We start from the raw sequence: 20754 nt of genomic DNA, 5'->3' as shown, positions 1-20754 counted from the left end.
CAGGCTGGACCCAAACTTGACACCCTTCTGCCACAGCCTCCCAGAGTGCTGGAATTACAGATGTGTGGCCCCATGGCAGGCTGAGCTGCGGTTGGTTCTTGAGCCAGTTCATGCCTGGGTCCATTCCTCTCTTAACAGCTTTGCCTCAAGGCACTGGCCCCTTTCTTCATCTGTGCTGCCTCGGAGGGTTTCTGTGAAGACCTCATGAGAAAATACATGTATTTACTGGTGCCTAGAACCAATGGTGGTAGAATCAGCCTCTCTAAGTAGGAGGACAGAAGAAAACCATCACAGAGTAGATTTGATAAAAATCATTCTAACATTTGATAGGAGTCATTTCACTGAATTCATACAACAGCCATATACTAGATATTATTTTTCCTGTTTTTACAGTAACAGAATGTCAGAGGTAAAGCAGCTTGCTCAAAGTCATGTGGAGAAGAAATGATTTAATAGATTCCAGCCAGACCTTCTTGCATTTGGTGTGTTTGGTACCACCATTATACTGTGTTGTTCCCCTCAAACAGCACATCCTGGCCTCTCGGTGTTCCCAAGTTCAGGCATCTAGGTATGGATGAGTTTGTTTATTCATTCTGCACCTTTATTTTCTCCTTCCTGCCAAACTCTGCTAGATGATATGGCTATGATCATGGCCTAGTTCTTCATGGAATCTGAAGTCTAGTGGGGAGATAAGCAAAAGATAGTGATAATATCGGACATGGAGTCCCCAAACCCAGTGATAATGGAAATTAAAAACCCGGCCAAGAAGTACAAGAGAGCAAGTGAAGCTTTAACTGGGAGGAAAAAATTGTGAAGAGACAGGAGCTGGAAGAGACATGGCAGTGACAGGGAAGAGCAGGCTAGCCTTTAGCACAGGAGAAGGGCCAGGTTTTATGGGTTGCTGGGGTGGGTTAGGGTCTGGTTTATCATGACTGCAGGTCTGGTTTATCATCATCACAGTTTGGATTATGTGGAGGTGGTTCTAGAGACAACCTCATTACTTGAGGGGCCATCTGGTTCCCATGAGATTACTGCTCTTTCTTGAAGGGAGGGATAGCCTTGTGGGGTAGTCTTCTGTAGAGGCTCTTTGGAATCCAAGGGGACTGCAGGTTTTGGGCGGTGACTGGAGACTTTTAGCCACTGCTCCTGGGCATCTGGACCAGGATGTCTTAAAAGCTGGTAGTTGAGTGTCCCTGCACATCTTGAAAATATCTTAATCCCTCTTACGTTAGTGTTCTCAGTGTTGATGGGCAATGAAATAAGTAAGGTAAATTTAAGGCTAATAAGTCCCAGTTTTGAGACAGATACTTCTTAAATGATTAACATGCCCACATGTAGAGCTGAATAGGGTTCTGACTCAACGTTTTTTCTTTTTTGCTATGTAGTCTGGGCCAACCTTGATGTCATTATGTAGCCTATTAGTCTCAAGCTTGTGACAGTCCTCCTGCTCTAGCCTCCCAAGTGCTGGAATCATGAGTGGGCTCCACCATGCCTAGCCTGAAGCACAGTTTTAAAATAATAAAGGAGGAAGATAAAAACTGAAGGCAGAAATGCCAAACTTTATCCTACTTTTAAGTGAAGAATTGGTGCTTTTAGTGAACGCTTTTAAGTGCTAAGGCAGGGATGGTTGCACACACCTGTAATCAATCCTAGCACTTGGGAGGCTGAGGCAGGAGGATTGCTGAGAGTTCAAGGCCAGCCTGGGCTAAGTAGTGAGTTCAAGGCCCTGAACTACACAGTGAGACACTATCTAAAAAAAAAGCTTTTAATTGCTTTGACTGCTTCAGAACACAAACCATGCTTTTAATAAGTAACAGATTAAAGGCCCAGGAGTTTGTCCTCTGTCATTCTGTGATAATCCTAGCAATTTTATTTTCTCAGCTAGTTTATTTTTAGAGATGCTATGGTGAGGGCATCCTGGCTTTAAGGTTTTTGAGGTTGATACAGTTGTTTTGGAGAGTGCAGGGTTAATGGAAGAACACATAATAATTAGGCCCTGAGTTGAGGCCTACAGTGAAATCCATAAGCAAGTAAACACCAATTGCAGTAAATGACCTAAAGGAAATGTTCTACTGCTAGTAGAGAAAATAACAGAGACCCAGCAAGCCTCCTGAGTGGATATAATATTTACCCAAGCTCTTGTGAAGGGGCCCACCTCTTGTGACAGGGGTGCCAGGTGAGGTCAACTTGGATGGTGCAGCTGAGAGAAGACTTCAGTTGTAAACCTCGGGGATTGTGGAGATGGTTAGGTATCCTTGGACATGGAGAGGACATGGAGGAGGTCTTCTTCCAGCACTGTCAGAGGCCTCTGTGGGCCTTTGAGCTGGGAAGTAACATGATGTGGTTTGCGTTTTTTAGGACCTTTGTATCAGCAGAAATTTTGGGAATGATTTGGAGGCTTGAAAGAAATGGAGTGAGGAGGCAGTTTCCTGGAATGGGACAGAGGCAAGGAATTCTGGACAGAGGACATGGTAGTGCAAGATTTTAAGCTAAAGTTTGGAAGTAATATGTTTGGAAGTAGGATTTAATGGTCTAGATGTGAGCAACAAGGAAAAAGATGCCTCCTTGGTTCCTGGCTCAGGCACTGGATAGAGACTAGTGCTGCTTGCTGTGATGGGAAAGATGTTTTGTGGAACAGACTTCAAGGGTTCCATATGGTGCATGTTGAGTTTGAAAAGCCCAACACACCCAAATAGAGAACTGGTGAGCATTGGATAGAGAAGTCAGGAGCTCAGAGAAGGGATCCATGTTGGAGTTACCATTTGAGACTCACCAGCATGTAGATGAGTCTAAAATCCACTTAGTGATAGAGCAGAGAACAAGCCAGCAAAAGGAAGGGAAGCCCATCACTGCACTGCAGAAGTTCCCAGGTTCCCTGAGATGGGGTGAGCCAGGGACTCCAGCCACACCTCTGGAACTTTAGAGTTTAATCTTCTTATTTTTGGCCTCAGGTGACCCCTTCCCCACTCAAATACTATCTACTTTCTTCCTTTTCATGGACTTGCAATACACTGGCACCTTAAGAGGCAACTGTATTTATAGAGCCTTCATTTACATTTTTTTTGTTTGTTTTTGGTGCTGAGATCCAGGGCCTCTGTGCTATGCCCTTCTTTTACATTTTAATATAAAATGTCCTGCCACTGACATTTGGGTTCTTTCTGAATTTCTCTTTAGGGAGTAGACATCGGGACACCCTTTCATAGGAATTAGGATGAGATAAAGGTACATAACCACAAATAGAAAGGGAGTCCTGGAGAATACAGCATCTGGAGGGTTGGAAGAGGTTTTTCTGGAGGAAAATGTGTAATTTCTTAGGTTTCTTCCCCTTTCACAACATGATTCGTTTCTGGGTGTGTGACTGACATCGTTCATTCATTGCACCCCTGTGAGCACCACTGTGCGTCTTGCCTGTGTTGAGCACAATGCTGAGTGCTGGGGTTTCCAGCAGGACTGAGGAGGTTGTACTGTAATACATAGGTCTGTGCCAGAAACCAGGTAGTCCAGAGGACAGGGCTGAATATGTGGCCAGAACCTCTGTTTTCTGAAAGTAGACCCTAATTTTCTGTGTCACAGCTGTGTAGTTTTATTTGTTTGGGTGTAGGCTACAAATACTCTCCCTGTCAGACTGCCCACTGTGGACCTTATTTATTTCTGGAGTCTTTTCCTTGGGCACTTGTTTGCCTCTCTATCCCAGATGCCACAGCTTTGGGTATCCCTATCCCTGTGACTCTATTGCATAAAGACCTTTGCCATCAGATGGCTGTTGCAAAACCATCTCTTCCCCAACCACTTTCTTCAACAGTCTGTCTTTGAATTGTGGCATCTTTTCTTCCCCTACTCATTCTTTTCTTTTTAAGTGGTTAATTAACAATTTGTGTTTTTTTAAAAAAAACTTGACAGCTGCATGTATTTGTGTTCATTCACTCAACAAATATTTACCAAGCCCCTGCTTCATGCCAAGCACTGGGTAGGCTCCAATCAAGACTTGTTAAGAATCTCTGCCTTCTTGGAGCTTATATTCTATCTGGCCCTAATGTTCTGCCCACCTGCCAGTTCAGTCCACGCCAATGGGGATGACCTGCTTATTCAAAACCATTTGGGTAACAGACTTGATCCTAACCACAGAGCCTAATTTTACCAATGGACAACAATTAGCTTGCATGCCTGGCCCAGGAGAAATCATGCTGCTGTGTTCTCTTTGTTGTGTAACAACTTTTATTTTCTCTGCCAGAGAAATTTCGTTTCTTCGCTTGGTAATCATCCTTCTTTTGGTCTCACCCTCCTTCCACTCATTTTCTCTCTCGTCGTGTTATCATTGAAAAATGCACATTTCCTAGCAGCATATACCAAAGACTTTGAGATCTGCCTAGCTAGCCACTTGATCTCGTCTGTTTGTTTTTAGAAATTTTGGATTAAGGGGGTTTCCTCTCAGCCCTTGGTAGTTTTGCACACTCTACACTGTCTGGGTCTCTCCCACCCATCTGATTACCTGAAAACCTCCCATTTCTCCTTCAGAAGTGTTCTTTTGGAAGCCTTCTCGACCCTCCAAGCTGACTCGGGCACTGTTTTGTCACTGGTTTGGTTGTACCTTTTATATCTTGCAAATTATATTGGAAGTATCTCCCACAAGACTGCTTCTCAAAGACGACAGCTCTTTCAGACCTCTGCATCCTTAGCATCTCATATTGCATCAGCAGTATTTATGAAGTGAATGCTGCTCAGTACACTTACACTTCGCTCTCTCACCAAGACAGTGGTCAGCTGCCGCAAAAAGGGGGTGTCCTTGTCCCCGGTTAATTCTTTCGATTGGTCTGATTTTTTTCTTAAAGAATTGAGTCAAAATGGGGAGAAACTAATCTTTTTTGAAAAAAAAGTTCAATACTTTTAGAGGGCACTTGCAGATTTATGTCTACCTGGAAAGGGTTGAATTAATTAATGGCTATTTAATTCTTTTAGCTTTCTTGTGATTTTTTTTAGGACTATGAATTAAAACTTTTAATAGTTTCAACTTGATCAAGATGGACAATTAAGTCACCACTACTCTCTAATAACAGCAAGTAAGCTTTTGCTTCCAAAGTAAAGGATAAAGGAGACCATGAAGAACAATATATATTAAAATAGATTTTCTTGAATATTTAAAGAGAAAAAAGAAAGAAGAAACAAAATATCTGTATCAGAATGATACAGAGGAATTTTGAGGCCAAGAATTTTGAGCGATACAGAAGTGTATATTATTAAACTTCTTTTTAAAGTTCAAATAATTTGTATTTAAAGAGCTACAAATTTATATTGATATAGTTGAATAAATTGCATGAAATGGCTTTGCAAAGAAAACGTGGGGAGATCTGATTGCCGAGCGCGAAGGGATCGCGGTCGGTAGGTGGCAGCGTTGCTCTGCAATGAGACGTCGTGTTAGTACTGTGGACACCGGAGCCATCAGGCGCATTTCACACTCCAAAGGAAGGCAGAAGTTTAAGAATCGCGAAGCATCATGACAATACTGTGAAACTGACTATCACTTAACATTAAAAGGAAGGAACCCGATAATCAGAGGAATGCTGTGAAGAAGCTATTTTGTATTGCAGAGGCTCAGATGAGCGCGAGGACATCATCATTTCGAACCACTTGGCTACTTCTTCCCTGTACTGTTTTTTTTCTTTTTTTTTTTTTGGTACCAGAGATTGAACTCGGGACCTTGCGCTTGCGAGGCAGGCGGCGGAACCACTGAGCTAAGTCCCCGGACCCCTTGTACTTTGATGAAACAAAATACTACAAGTCCCTTGAAAACTGTAAGAACTAGAATAGTATATCCTCGTCAACTCATTGTATACCAAGTGGCAGCTGTACCTTCTTTAGGTGACGAGATCTGTGATCAGGGCCACAGTTGGAACTAGAATTCCAGGGAAGCAGGGAGCGGGCGGTTCAGGGTGGTTGGTTTGTACAGGATATGTGAATTTATGTTGCATGCACTGTGCATGTACAGTCTGTCCTCAGCGTTGTCAGCCTCTGTCAGAGAGCGTTTTTTTCAAGTAAGCCCGGCGTGTGCCAGGTTCAGGGTGTGTTTTATCTAACGCTATTCTGTCCTGGTGGAGATGCTGTTGGGGTGTGGTCTGAGTGTGTTTGGCCCACGCGCTGGAGGAACTTAGAGGAGGAAAGGAGTCGATGAATCAGTCTGCAGACCTGGACCTGAACATCTGATTCTTCGTGGGCTCTGATGTTTTTCCCTCACGTTACTCATTCCTTCACATCACAAGCGCGGCTGACACAGCAGCTAGGGGGAGATAGTGTCCCCACTTACTGTTTTCTTACGCAAACATCAACAAAGTTGTATAACAGGTACTTTAATGCACTGAAATCAGGAGTGAAAACTAGTATAGGAGAGAGGAGAACGCCGTCATTCGGAGTAGACTTTGGACCTCAGGGTCCTCATAGGTAAAGCTCGGAGAAAGGACCCGCTGGTTTTCATGGGCCTTTCTGCACAGTTCCAGGTAATCTTTATGCTTTTACTTCTTATTAAAGAGAAAAACTCATTTCCTCATGCATTGATCCCCTTACATTTAGAGGCTTATGAATGTAGTCATTGTTAGTTACATCACCTTAGAACAATGACTAACTTAGTCACTTCATTTAATTTTCTCTTTAAAAGCCCCTTTTCTAGCACAGTAAATTATAAATTTGCCTCTTACATAAATTATGACCTTCAATTATGTGTTCCTGATGCAAAAAAAGAATTTATTTGAATAAATATAGACCGATAGAATAGAATAGAAAATTCAGAAATAACCCCTTGTATATATGGGTCAAAGGGGCTTTGACAAGGAGTGACAAGACCATTCAATGGGGGAAAGGACAACCTTTTCTATAAACCATGCTGGGAAACTGGATATCCACCTGGAAAAGGGTGAAGTTGGATCCTTTCTAGCAGCATATACAAAAATTAACTCAAAATGGATCCAAGACCTGTTAAACTGAAAACTTTTAGCAGAAAATGTATGATAAAACTTCATGACATTGGACTTGATAATGATTTCTTGGATATAGGTCTAAAACACATACAATGAAAGAAATAGACAAATTGGACTTCATCAAAATTAGGAGTACAACACTTATATTTCAAAGGACAATATGAGCAGAATAAAAAGGCAGCCCACAGAATGGGAGAACATATTTGCAAATCACTTATGTGTAAGGGATTAATATCCAAAATATATTTTAAAAACTCCTAAAATTCTGCAACAAAAAGTTAACAACTCAATTAAGGAATAGGCAAAGGACTTGAATAATCATTCTTCCAAAGTTGATATACAAATGACCAAAGAGCACATAAAAAGATGTTCAACATCACTATCAGGAAAATGCAAACCAAAATCACAGTGAGTTAATACTTTATACTCATTAGGATGGCTGTAACAACAACAAAAAAATCTAAAACCAAATAACAGAGCTGGGCATATGGGGTAGGCCTGTAATCACAGTCTCTGAGAGGCTGAAACAGGAGGATCTCAAGTTCAAGCCCAGCCTGGGCAACTTTGTGAGACTCTGTCTCAAAATTAAAAAAAAAATTAAAAGGGCTGGGGGTATAGCTCATTGTGAAGGCCTTAGGTTCAATCCTCCAGTACCACCACCAAGAAAAAAAAGAACTTGTTATGGTTTATATCAGGATGTCCCCCACCAAATCCTCATGTGATCATAAGTGGTATTTCACTGATTGACTGTGATCATTATGTGTATCTATTGTGTACCAACAGAATTGATTTTAAAGAAGAATTCTGAAAATTTTAAAGAAAAGCTTTGCTTATGGATTTTGATTATTCATGGATTAAGATGAAGCCACTTATCAGAAATGCATATTTTAAAAGTCCAAAAAACCCTATTTGTGATTCTCTTGTGAACAAGATTTTCTGAGGGCATTAAGTTATTCTGATTGAGGGCTACTAATTTAATTTTTCCACCAAACTGGGTACATTGACACACACTCTGGAAGGCTGAGGAAGGAGGATCTGGACTTCCAGCCCCACCCAGGGAATTTAGTGAAACCGGGACTCAAAATAAAACAGGGATGGGACAGGGGTGGCTCAGCGAGAGACCCTGGGTTCAACCTCTAGTACTGCAAAGTTGGTGGAGCAGCAGCGGTGGCCTAAGCTGCACCAGTGGCCTGGAGGGGAAGGGGGCTCTAACTGGGCAGTGCTGAGGTCGCCCACTGCTCTCACCCAACACTGATGGTACTGTGTGCGAGGGAACAACACCCAGTGATGGCTGTTAGGACCCCAGAGGGGACTCGCAGCCTTACCAGGCCCTTAAGTATTCACGGAAGAGTCACCTCTGTAGTGATGACTACATGAAAACATACGACATGAAAATATACAAGCCACTGGGGCTCCTTTACCACCAAATAAAATATTTCCGAGCTCTGTTGTTCCTGAAAACAAATACAGTGACAGCACAGGTAATGATAAGGCCAAAAATGTGCGTAGTCACAGAGCTAGAGAGAGAGGAGGTGGGACTAGTTACTCTCCACAAGAAAATTCACACAACCACAGTGCTCTTCATAGTTTAAATTCACTTTTTTTTTTTTTTTTGGTACCAGGGATCAAATTTGGGACCTTGCACTTGCTGCGAGGCAGGCACCAGAACCACTGAACTAAATCCCCGGCCCCACATTTTTTTTAATCCTAGCAAATGCATCTTAAAATTCTGCAAATGACTGGTCTGAGCACATTAGGTCTTCTGGGAAAATATATTGCTACAATTGTTGAACAAGAGTTTCACTGTGGGAAAAATAGAAAGAGTGGCTTGAAAGAGAACAGAGACAAAAAGAAGCAAATAAGGTGGCAGTGAATAGCTTCCCAAAAGACTGGGATTACAGAAGAGAGGTGATGTAAGCAACAGCCACTAGTGGACTTGCCAATGGGGTGGAAGACATGCATTCCAGGGATGCCAGTGTTTGCTCCCACAGAACAGTTTGTCTAAAACAGCAGACACAATGACAGACTACAGACTGCTAAGAGGAGAAACTTGCAGTAGCTCTTCTCCAGTACAGCACCCCATCAAACCAGAGGTTCATCCAGCTGCCACCGCAAGCACTGAAATTCTGGTCCATGTATGCTACAGTCTGATCAACAGTCAAAGAAATCATTTGTTGCTAACGGAGCACCAACTTCATAAAAACTGCCTACACCCATGTCTTCTGTCCCTGAGCAAAAAAGAGAAAGAAAAGAATCTATGGTAGTTGACAAATCAGTAACACATTCTTGCACAACTTCTTCTATGTCTTCTGCCTCTGGACTGAATCCCACATCTGCACTTACAACAGCTCTGCAGTCCCTGTTTCTCCTGTTCCACAGTCACCAAAACCTCCATTTCTTCAGGACTCAAATCTTCTTAACACTTGTTTCCTGCTTTGCAGGCACCCAGCAGCTCAATAGTTCTAATGTGGACATATCCAAAATAAATGAAGTTCTTAAAGCAGCTGTGACACAAGCTTTGCTGCAGTCTATAGTTCATAAGTTTCTTACTCCTGGACTATCTTCTTGCAACATAACATCTCTTATTTCTCAAGCTTCTCTGCTTTCTCCACACACCCAGTCATCTAATCAGTCTCCCATGTCTTTAATACTATCTGATATATCATCCACAAGATCTTATGGTCTCCAAGAATAAGCACCCCCCAAACCAACACATAGACCCTATCAAACCTTTGATAAGTACTCTTCCTGATTCATTACAGCCAAAGGTTAGTACTCCAGTAGTTAATCAAGGACCATATTCACAGTTGGTCATACAGCAGCCTGTAACTGGTAACAAGCAGCAGCAAAGTTATGAACCTGTCTCTCCTGGAAGTCTTCAGTGCACGAGTAGCCAGAGAATTCCATCACCTGGGCCAAATCACACTTCTAGGAGTAATGCAGCAAATGCAACAATTGTACCACAGAACTTATCTGCCTGACCTGATGTCTTAGTTAATTTTCTCATTGCTGAGATAAAATACCCAACAATCAAGGTTAAAGGAGGAAAGGTTTATTGTAGCTCACAGTTTTTAGAGGTTTCAGTTCATAGTTGGCTGGCCCCAAGGCAAGGTGTCATGGCAGAGGGGCATCACAGAGGAGAAACAGTTCATGGTGGACAGAGGGCAGCAAAGAAGAAGGTAGCAAGCAGCAGATACTGAAGCAGCAAGCAACAACCAACCACAGAAATCTACATTTCAAGGGTTTCCACAAATAAATCTTGGATATTTATCCTGAATCGGCTCTCATAGACCCTGTCCCCTTGTCATTTTCTCTGCCCAGCTTAATGGTCCAAAGTCTACTGTCTCTTATGTTCTGTATACTCTAAGAGTAGGTAGCACTCATACCCAGGGAGGGCCTTCCCATTATCCACTCTCAGAACTATGCCAAACCAATCAGTGGACTAATTTAGTAATCACACACCCTTTATTCCAGAATCATACACTCTAGATCCAGCCACCTTTAAAAAGCCCCACCTCTGACCACATGAGCCTTTAGGGGAACATCTAGACACAAGCCATAACACCTATGTGTTCATTAACACCTATGCTAGCAGCACACTTAAATGAAAATCTCATAAAACACAGTCAAGGATGTCTCACAGATCATGCAGAGAAGCAAGCATCAAGATTTCAGAAAGAAGCCCTTAACATGGGAAGTGTTCACATGTTAGAAATTTGTACTGAATTTAGAAGTTCAAGATCTTTAGTATGTGAAATTCAAGCAATTTTGTGAGACCAAAGGATACTTTCTTTGAGACAACAAATTCAGGAACTCAAAAAGCTAAAAAATCAGAATTCTTTTATGGTGTGAAGATGTGAGTAATTGCACATGGTTTTGAGTACAGGAATTATAAATCTGTTGCCCAATATTAACATTTTTGAGCTGCATTTAAGTAGACTTTGGACCAGTAAGCTGGGCAGAGAAAATGACAAGGGTACAGGGTCTGTGAGAGTTGATTCAGGGGAAAAGATACAAGATTGATTTGCAGAAACCCTCGAAATGTAGATTTCTTGTGGGTGTATTCTTCACATTGCAAATGTGTTCTGTAGAGTGAAGCCATGGGAAGCCAGGTGTAACAGAGCTTAGATATCCAAAACTAATCAATGCTGAAGTGACTAAGTACCTAGCCTTTTACATGTATACCTGTCTGCAAAATTAGCTTTTTCTTTTTAAGTTGGCAGTGTTAATTTATCATTTAGAAATCTTGCATTTTCAAAAATTCAGTGCAAGTGCCAGGCGATCTGTGTCTTGGGTTGCAATTTTGAACAATATGGGCAGTGTAAAAAATATCATGAAACAACTGTTTCCACACTTGTACCTGATCAACAGTGGTGCTTCTCCATTTGTTTTGCAGAGAAATGTTGATTTCCCATATGTTCCATTTGCCTCTTAAATCCTTGATCTGATTTGATACATTTCTAAGACTCTTTTTCTTCTTTCTTAAGGCACTGTTGCTATGGCACATTTCTATAACCTTTTCATTCCTGTGTATAGTAGCTTAAAATTTCAGTGATTGAGCATGATTCACTTGTTTGTATAAATTATTGAAAATCCATTTGCATCCTGTAAGAATGGACTTAAAAGTACTGCTGAGCATGTGTGCTGAAAGTACACTGATTGCTCAAATGTAAGGAAAGGGCCCAAGGAACAATGTTGTGGGAGGGGAAAGAGGAGACAAAGCTAGTCAAATGTCAATTTTATTTATTGTAATAAAAATGTTAAAACAAACAAAAATTTGTCATTTTTCCTTTCTTTCTTTCAGTGCACATTAGAATTTGAACTACCTGGGGATACTTTATCAGAACTATTCTTATTGAATATTTATACTTAGAGGAAGTAATTCCTAAAGGAACATTTTGTTTAAAACATATTAACAGGAAATATAGAATATTAGTGAAATATGAAATTCAGTAAGAATGAATAAGTCACTTCCCAAATGGTTGTCATTTGTTAAACCCCAGTTCATCTGTCTTGCTATTAGGACATTTCACTTTGAAAGGTGTTTGTGTTGTAGCTAACTGTCCAAGTCTGGTGCTGACTGTTGCTCTTAACTGTCACAAAATGCTAAATTTGTGTAATTAGAGCTTCCTGCTGTTATCTGGAAATGGTGGAAAAGCTTAGCTTTGTATGTTGTTTTCTAAAGTATATTAAAATAAAAAAGAAACTATTGCTACTATAAAATAACTTTTTTCTATAACTTCTATAATTGATTAAACAATAAATGCTAGAGCTGTCAACAGCTGCTTTCTTTGACATTTTAAGCATCATTCAGAAGGGAATGCCCTTGAGCCAGTTTTTCTCAGCTCTATCTAGAAGTTGTGTGCCTATAGGGCAGCATGACATTGAGTTCAGACGCAGAGTTGATGTTTCGTACTTGAAGTCATTTATTTGACTCTCTCTCAGGAAGTTGGAATCTAAATGTGAGAGTTATTGTACAGCTTAGTAATTCTGTGCTTCTAACATGAAATCCACTGTTCAGTGCCTCTGATACAGTCATAAAATCACATAATAATAATTAAATTCACTAGGAAAAATCATTTTCTAATCCGACTTGGAATAGTCTGTAAAAATGGCCTTGCACATGGGGCATCACTATGCCATTTGCCACGTGTTTGTTGAGCGGGACTGGCATTGTACAAGTCAGAGGACTGAGGCACGAGGTACACTGTTTTGTTTTCTGTTGTCATCCAACATAAAGGAGGATTTCTCAGTAGCTTTGACTGGCAGACCTGGTGAAGGATCAGTTAGGTAAAAGTTGGCAGGTGCCCTGTGTTAAGAAATCATTTGGGAAGCTTGCTGAACCGAAATTTTTCAGTTTCCTTGTGTACAGCAATATCCAAAAGCAATGGTAGCAATGAAATGCTTGGCTTTCCCTGTGCTGTCCTGCCATCCGTCCTCCCAGGTCGGCTGACCACCAGCCAGAAGTGGTGCCAGCTGGCAGTCATAAATTACCTGAAGGGATTCTTATTCTGTGGTTTGGCTCCTGGAAACCCAAGCACCTTTAGTAATAAGGAATTAATTTGCAATTTCTGTGCAGGCTGCTCATTTCACCCATTTTTTCTCTTTTCTGGTCCCTGCCAGTTGTGGAGGGCATGGGGCAGAAGGCTGATCCCTACCTAGTATTAGCTCCCATTATATTTAAAGCTTTTAGTAAAATTTTTCCCAATTTTCCAGCTTAAGTGTTCATTGAGGGAAGACCCTAATATATCAGGATTTCCTTGCTCACCTTTATTTCTGCAGGGCCCCTTCTGGTGTTATTTGCACTTGTTTGGTCTTTAATTTCTGCTTAACTGCAAAGGGGTTAGGTCCAGTTACAACTGCGTTTGATATTTTTTTCTCCCTTCCTGACTACATGGAATCTGTTTTTCTCTTGTGAGTCCCTCTCATGGAGGCTTTAGCAGTTGGTCAGTGTTTTGCCTTCCCTGTGCTCTTCTTGCCACCATGTAGAGAAGTGGACAGATGTCCATCATCTGGAGAACAGCCCCTCCCCCCAAAGGAAGGGGAGGATCTTTTTTTTTTTTTTTTTTATGGTGCAGGGAAAGATGGATCTATCATCCCTGTCTTTGCTAACACGTTGTTATAAAGTGGGGATTTTAATCTTTATCAATTCCCCCAAACTACCTATTACATACATCACATCTAAGTAAAAGTAACAGACTGCTATGGGAGTGTAATTTGGTTTTTTTTTTGGTAATTTTATAGTCCAGGCTGGCCTTGAATTCATGGCAATTTTCCTCCCTCAGCTTCTTGACTGCTAGGATTACAGGCTTACGCCACCACACATGGCTGGAATTGTAATTTTAAGGCAAGCCCTCTGGCTTTAGTTTTCAACTAGAATGAGTCGCTAAGCTGCTCCTGTATAGATATTCTGGAGCCTCTGGTGCATTGCAACTCCATCAGTTTTACTTATTTGGGTCAGTTTTAAGGTTTCTGCCAAATTGGAAGGTTGCCACTCAAAATAGCCTGGGCTATTTCACGCTTGTGAAATGACTGCAGGACCAACTACTCTCAGAATGAAGGAGCATCAAGACAGCAATGGGCTGCAGTGCTCTCAACAGAGAAAGGCTGGCACTGATTGTGCCCATTGCCATGGTCTAGTGAGCATGGGAAGGAGGTAGATGATATCACAGTATTGCCCAACAAGTAGAAAAAAATGCCCCTGAACTTTGTCTAGGCAAATGTGCTTTTTAGTATGCTCTGGGATTACTTGGGCATTGTGTATGTACTTTGAGAGAAGGCCTCTGTGCAGCGGGAGCACCATTCCACACTGCTTCCTGGCCTTGTCCCTGCGCAGCACTGCTGATACTGGGCCTCTATCCAGAGATTCAGAGTTGAAGTATTGGGTATGGCTGGGGTGTAGGAATTTTAATAGGTCCCTCAGCAATTCCAGTGTGCAGCTAAGACTGAGAACTACTGCTCTAGAAGGTATAAGATGTTTTGGTCCTTAAGGGAGTGACTGTATGCTTGATAGGCTGAAGCAAATTTACATTGGAAATAAAATCATGTAAGAATGAAATAACAACATAAAACTATGTAAAAAATGCCACAATTAAAAAAAATTTAGCCCAGAATTTAAATAACAGCGTTAAATCATGTACTGAGAGTTTTGATGAAAAGAACAGCTGAGACTTCTGGAAAAAAGACACCATTGAACACAAGCATCTACTTTTGTTCTTTCCCCCAAACTCTACTAAAATGTCAAGGGACTTGTAAAGGCCTTAATCCGCCTGGATGGCAACAATGGGACTGAGATGATTGGAACAAAATGTTAAAAGCTGGAAGGTAAAAGGCTTAATGGGCTTAGAAAAACAAGGTTTTGAGTGGACAGCCAAGAACTGGCCTGGTTTACCCTCACAGAGTTACCCAGAGGTTCAGGAATTGGCAAATAGGTGCCTCCAGGTATAGACATGGGGTGGGAGGCTGTAGAATAAGAAAAATTGTTTAGAAGTCTCGGGAAAGCCCTAAGATCTCTAGCTTCCCTCCCTCACTATCTGGCAGAATCCTGGAGGGTACATTTCTGTGAGAGGGGTAAAAAGCAGGTAGATACATGGAGGCTGGGACCTGCTCAGGCTTTACTTTGCCTGGATGCTTAGCCAAAACTCAGGCTCTGGTGCTGTGGAAGAGTGGGGGATGAAGAGCGGGGTGCAATTAGCTGTAGGTGCTATGCCGACGGTATTTACTCCATTAATATAATTATTATCTATGCTAATAATGTTGTCCTGACATTAGCAGCACACTCTTACAGCGCTTTTTACATGTCCAGCACTGTTATAAGGATTTTGCATGTGTTAACTCATCTAACTGTCACAATCCTGTGAAGTCCATTCTCTTATTATCCAACTTTTCAGATAGAGACACTGAGGCACAGAGAGGTTTTGGAGCTTCCCCAAGTTTCCACAACAAGAACCAGGCCTGGACCTCACCTTCCTGGGATGAAACTTGGTATTGTGATTAAGATTCAAAAAAACCCAATTTCCAGTTAATTTTCTTCATTGTATTGGTTTTGTGTTCTCTGAAAAAAATCATATGTGCTTGATAAATATAAAAAGTTATAGTCAGTTTTATAAAACTATGTTTTGTACAAATTCAGGCAACATTAGAATGCAATTTAGCATTTGAGGCCTATGAATTTTTCTCTGTTTAAAAGAGGCTCGTATGTTTTGAGTGCCATCATAGCAGGTGATGAGGGAGATGAGGGAGGGACAGTTTAGTCCCTGACTGACTCTGAAGGCGCAGGATAAGGGGGAGGTGGCTGCCCAGGCCACGGAGCCAAACTTCTGCACTAAGAGGTACCCGGAAGGTTTGTTAAGTCTCCATAGCTGGAGCTCATCCCCAGGAATTCTGGCCAGGTCTGAGGTGGGACCCGCGGGTTTTTACTTATGTTTCCTGATGCAGCAGCCGTGAGTGCCGTTTGAGAATCACTGTTTCTATCTGAGAAGCAATGAGAGTCTACTGTGTGGCAGTGTAGGGCAGGTGAGCTAGGAAAGGGCCAGTGAAGAAGGAGTCAGGAAGAATTGATAGGATCTGTGATTCTCTGCAGATTGAGGTCAATGGAGAAGAAAGGATGTGAGGCAATCTAGAGGGGTGAAATCGGCCTGAAAGATGGACCGACGCTTCTGCTGAGTATAGCAATTAGGAGGCCGTTGGTGACTTGCTGACCTAAACAAAGTGATTTTCAGTCAGAAATAGAAGACTAAGGCTGTAAGGAGATATGACTAAATCCTGTAATGTCACATAAACTACAGATTTCTTTAATTTTGGAACACTGGGTCATATTCTGTACCCTGGTTTATTTTAGCTGGCCATTTGTTTTGGACCAAATCAGGTGCTTCATAATACTTTCTGGCCTTTGGTTGAAAAATGGATCTGATATATATATATATATATATATATATATATATATATATATATATTTAAATATATATTTTATGTATTTATATATTTTATATATATATTATTAAGTGTATCTGCTTTATTTCAAGTGAAACTCATCCTTCTGTGTGTTTGTTTTGAATCAAGGTAGAAACCTTCTTGCTTTGTGTGTGTGTATGCTACTAGGATTGAATCCAGGCTCTTCACACTAAGCTGCATTTCCAGACCTTTTTTTATATTTTAGAGATGGGATCTTTCTAAGTCACTAAGTTGCTCAGGCTGGACTCGAACTAGTGACCCTTCTGCCTCAGCCTCCTAGAGTGCTGGGGTTACAGGCATGCATCACCGTGCCCAGCTGCAGAGTCTCACGTATGATGACTTTAAAGTTCAGCTTATCACTTAGAGCTTGCTTATGGGCCCTTAAAACATTGCAGATTTAAAACCTCAGAGTTTTCATGTTCTGTGGGTTTTACTTGGGGCCTCTCTTGCTACTGTCCCTATGGTCACTATCATAGTTCATCCCCTCATCACTTTTCATCTAAATGACTGTAATATGTGTCTAAAGAGTATTTTTCATGTCCCTCCTAGGTTAGCTCATATGTACATCTGACAGATTATTTTTCCCAGGGCCAGGGATTTAGCTCAGTAGTTCCGCTGCCTGCCTCTCAAGTGCAAGGACCTGAGTTCGATCCCTGGTACAAAAAAAAAAAAGGCCAGAGATTATTTTCCCCAAAAATACAACTCTGATCAATACTTCCTTACTTAAAATCATCCCCAAATTGAACAGTAAAGTCCTCTATTTTGTTAGCTTAGCATTTAAAATCTAAAATTATCTGGCTGAGACTTTTGTTTCCAGCTTGTTTTCCCTCCATATTCTTGGCTGAATCTATACTATCCACCATTTACCCCCATCTTCCTGCCTCTCTGCCTCTTTTACCCAGTTTCTCTCTGTGCTTCAAATTTATCCTCTATTTCTATATCTTGATTTTGAGTTGCTGCAGACAAATTTCTTACATTTATGTCTCTTTTTTTTGGTACTGGGGATCAAACTTGGGACCTTGTGCTTGCCAGGCAGGCGGCGGAACCACTGAGCTAAATCCCCGGCCCCCTACATTTATGTCTCTTTAATGTAAAACAAAACTTGATATATTATTAAGTGTAAATTCTGCTGAAGACTTTCCTAAATCCAAGGCATTCATAGAACTTTAATGAGTATGAATTAATGAGTATTTCTAATGTAATGTGACTTCTGGTTAAAAGCTTTCCCACATTCACTACATTGACAAGGTTTTTCACCAGTATGGATTCTCATATGTAGACCAAGAGTTGAGAACTGAGAAAAGGCTTTCCCACATTCATTACAACATTAGGGTTTCTCACCTGTATGTCTTCTCCTGTGCACAGTAAGAGATGAGCTTTGACAGAAGGCTTTCCCACATATTTTACATTCATAATTTATCAAGTATATGAATTCTCACATGTACAATGAGTGATGTGATCCGTGAAAAGCCTTTTCCACATTTATTACATTCATAGGGTTTCTCTCCTGTATGAATATTGTGATGTTTAATGAGGTATTGTTTCTGCCTGAAGATGGTTCCACATTCATTACATTTACAGGGTCTCTCTAATATGAATTTTCTCATGCTCAGTGAGATTTGATTTGCCACTGAAGGCTTTCCCACACCCTTTACATGTATAGGGTTTCTCTCCAGTGTGACTTCTTTCATGTCTAAAGAGGCCTGACTTCTGAATGAAAGCTTTTCCACACCCTTTACATTCATAAGGTTTCTCTCCTGTATGGATTCTCTGATGGCTAATGAGGTTTTCTTTCTGGCTACAGGCTTTTTCACACTCATTACATTTGAAAGGTTTCTTTCCGCTATGGATATTCTGATGATTAACCAAGTGTTTCTTCTGGCTGAAGGCTCTTCCACACTGATTACATTCAAATGGTTTCTCTCCAGTATGAATTTTCTCATGCTTACTGAGGTATGATTTGCTATTAAAAGCTTTCCCACATTCCTTACATGCATATGGTTTGTTTCCTGTATGATTTCTGTGATGCTTGATGAGGGTTGCCATTTGAATAGATGCTTTCCCACATTCAGAAGGTTTTTCTCCACTATGATATTTCTGATGAGAAAGGAAGTTTCCCTTCTGGCTGAAAGCTTTTCCACATTTATTACATCCATATGATTTCTTTCCTGTATGACTTCTCAAATGTAGAGTAAGCAATGAGACCTGAGAGAACGCGTTACCACATTCAGTACATTCATGTGATTTCTCTCCAGTATGCATTTTCTTATGCTCTATGAACTTTTGCTTCAGGCTAAAAGTTCTTCTACACACCTTACATTCACAAAGTTGCTTTCCAGTATGAATTTCATCATGTTGAATGAGATCTGATTCAGGCTGAAGACATTCCAACATTTTTGTCATGCACAGGAACTTTCTTCTAGGTTCCCCTAGCATCTACTGAGATGTGTTAAGGATGACAACTTTCCAATATTCACTGAAGTCATATGGTTTCTTTTCAATATTAATTCTCAGGTATGGTAATGAGGTTGAATTTATGATAGAAGACTTTTCTTGCACTATTTTGAGATGCAGTGATTATATAAAGGGATAAAATATAGCATTCTCTTTATATGAATGTGTCTTTCTTATACACTTTCTATCATGTTTAAGTATAAATTATACATAAGTATGAATTGTATTTCAAACTCTCTTAAACTGAGTCCCATACATAGAAGTGTAGTCCTAAAATCAGTGTGTATCAATGCAATGCCAATCAATCTCTGAATGAGAACAAAATGGTCCTTCAATGCCTAACTGAAAAAGCTCAACAAATATCCCAGGTTTAAAAAACAAAACAAAACAGGCCAAAGTTAAGTTTATTTTTTAAGCAGTGGCAAAGTTTTTGAAAAAATATTAAGAGTGAGGGAGAAACTGGCTCTGTAGAATGAGCTTGAGCTAAGTAAAAGAGGAAAAAGTAAGGTAAAAGTATGCTATAGAGAAAGCAGGGCAGGCTACAGTGAGGAAAGCCACAATACCAAGCTCTTTTTTGGTGTCTCTGTCCTTTCACGCCATCCAAATCTCGAGGAAACCCATGAGAACTTCTACATATGGGTCCTGAGAGGTGGTGCTGGGATCCCACGCCTCAGGCTGAAGGCAAGTCTGGGTCATCCTATTGAAAACCTGCGAAACCTGTGAGTTCTCTGGAGAAGTTCACGTGCAGTTTTGGGAACTGTTCTGCACATGTGTTCTGGGAGCCCTTTCTTTTTTCAATTGTTACATTTTAGACATACATAATGATATTGTAGACAGCTAAGTGAGAAATATTATAGGTGTCAGATAAGTCTGGGCCCTCGAAGAACTCAGTGCAGAGGACAACTGTGGCTAGAGGAGCATGTACTGAAGGCCAGGCTTTAAGACAAAAAGAATTGACTACACCCATACACTTCTCCTAGGGATGAACAGCAGTGATTGATATTCTAAATAAGCATCAATCATCCTGGGTCGGGGATCAAAACCTCCATAGACCATTCCTTCCTGGAAAATCCTTGTTCCTTCCATGAACGCCTGCTATGTGACTTGCTTTCTCATTTGACCAAAATTACCCAAGTGACTATACTATAATCTTACCAGTTGACCATAGTTTTGTCCCACCTTGTATCCACCTTGTGATTTTCCATTGAATCAATATTACCTAAGTGACTATACTTGTAATCTTATTAGTTGACTGTATTTTTGTCTCAACTTATATCCACCCTGTGATTTTTCATTGGATCACTATTACCTAAGCCACCATACTTGTAACCCGACAGGTTGACTATAGTTTTGTCCTACCTTGTACCCACTTCACCACATGGTTTTGCTCTATAAAACTTCTTTGAAAAACGTGATTCACTTTCTGGGCCCCTTTCTGTCTCTCTTAGACAGAAACTATCCTTTCTCAATAAATACTTCCTACTCTTAACCTCTGTTGTTCCTAGAATTCACTCTTCAATTTTAGAGAACATGAACTCAGCATATCAGCATATTGGACATCTAGCAGTTGGGTGTTATATTTCCCTTATTTGGAAGTCCATATATCATCCCTATATCATATGTCCTACATCATGCTCATAGGTGGAGCTTTTGAAAGGTGATGGAATCATGGGGAACCTTAGCTAAATGTGCTGTTGGGAGGCGGGGCCTGATCAAAGATGAGGGTCGCTTAGGAGCATGACCTGGAAGGGTGTGTCTTCTTCTTGGCTTCCTGGCTGCCTTGATGTGAGCAGCTTTTCCTCTGAAATGCCCTTCTGCTATGCTTTCCTGCCTTGAAACTGGTTAACTATGTGATGGAGTTCTCTGCTAGGTAAAATGGATC

General features: G+C 40.9%; 2 pseudogenes; one reads left to right on the top strand and one right to left on the bottom strand.

Moving 5' to 3' along the window:
• Positions 1-718: 718 nt before the first annotated feature.
• LOC101724625 (WW domain-containing adapter protein with coiled-coil-like) lies at positions 719-10817 on the top strand (annotated as a pseudogene).
• A 6781-nt stretch (positions 10818-17598) lies between these two features.
• Positions 17599-18825, bottom strand: LOC106007696 (uncharacterized; annotated as a pseudogene).
• Positions 18826-20754: the final 1929 nt, after the last annotated feature.

This window comes from Heterocephalus glaber, unplaced genomic scaffold (genome assembly GCF_053883595.1).
Source record: "Heterocephalus glaber isolate CG9 unplaced genomic scaffold, H.glaber_assembly_v1.0 deba00000818, whole genome shotgun sequence".
NCBI classification, from domain to species: Eukaryota; Metazoa; Chordata; class Mammalia; order Rodentia; family Bathyergidae; genus Heterocephalus; species Heterocephalus glaber.
The sequence above is the reverse complement of the archived record's forward strand: the minus strand, read 5'-3'. Positions and strand labels throughout refer to the sequence as shown.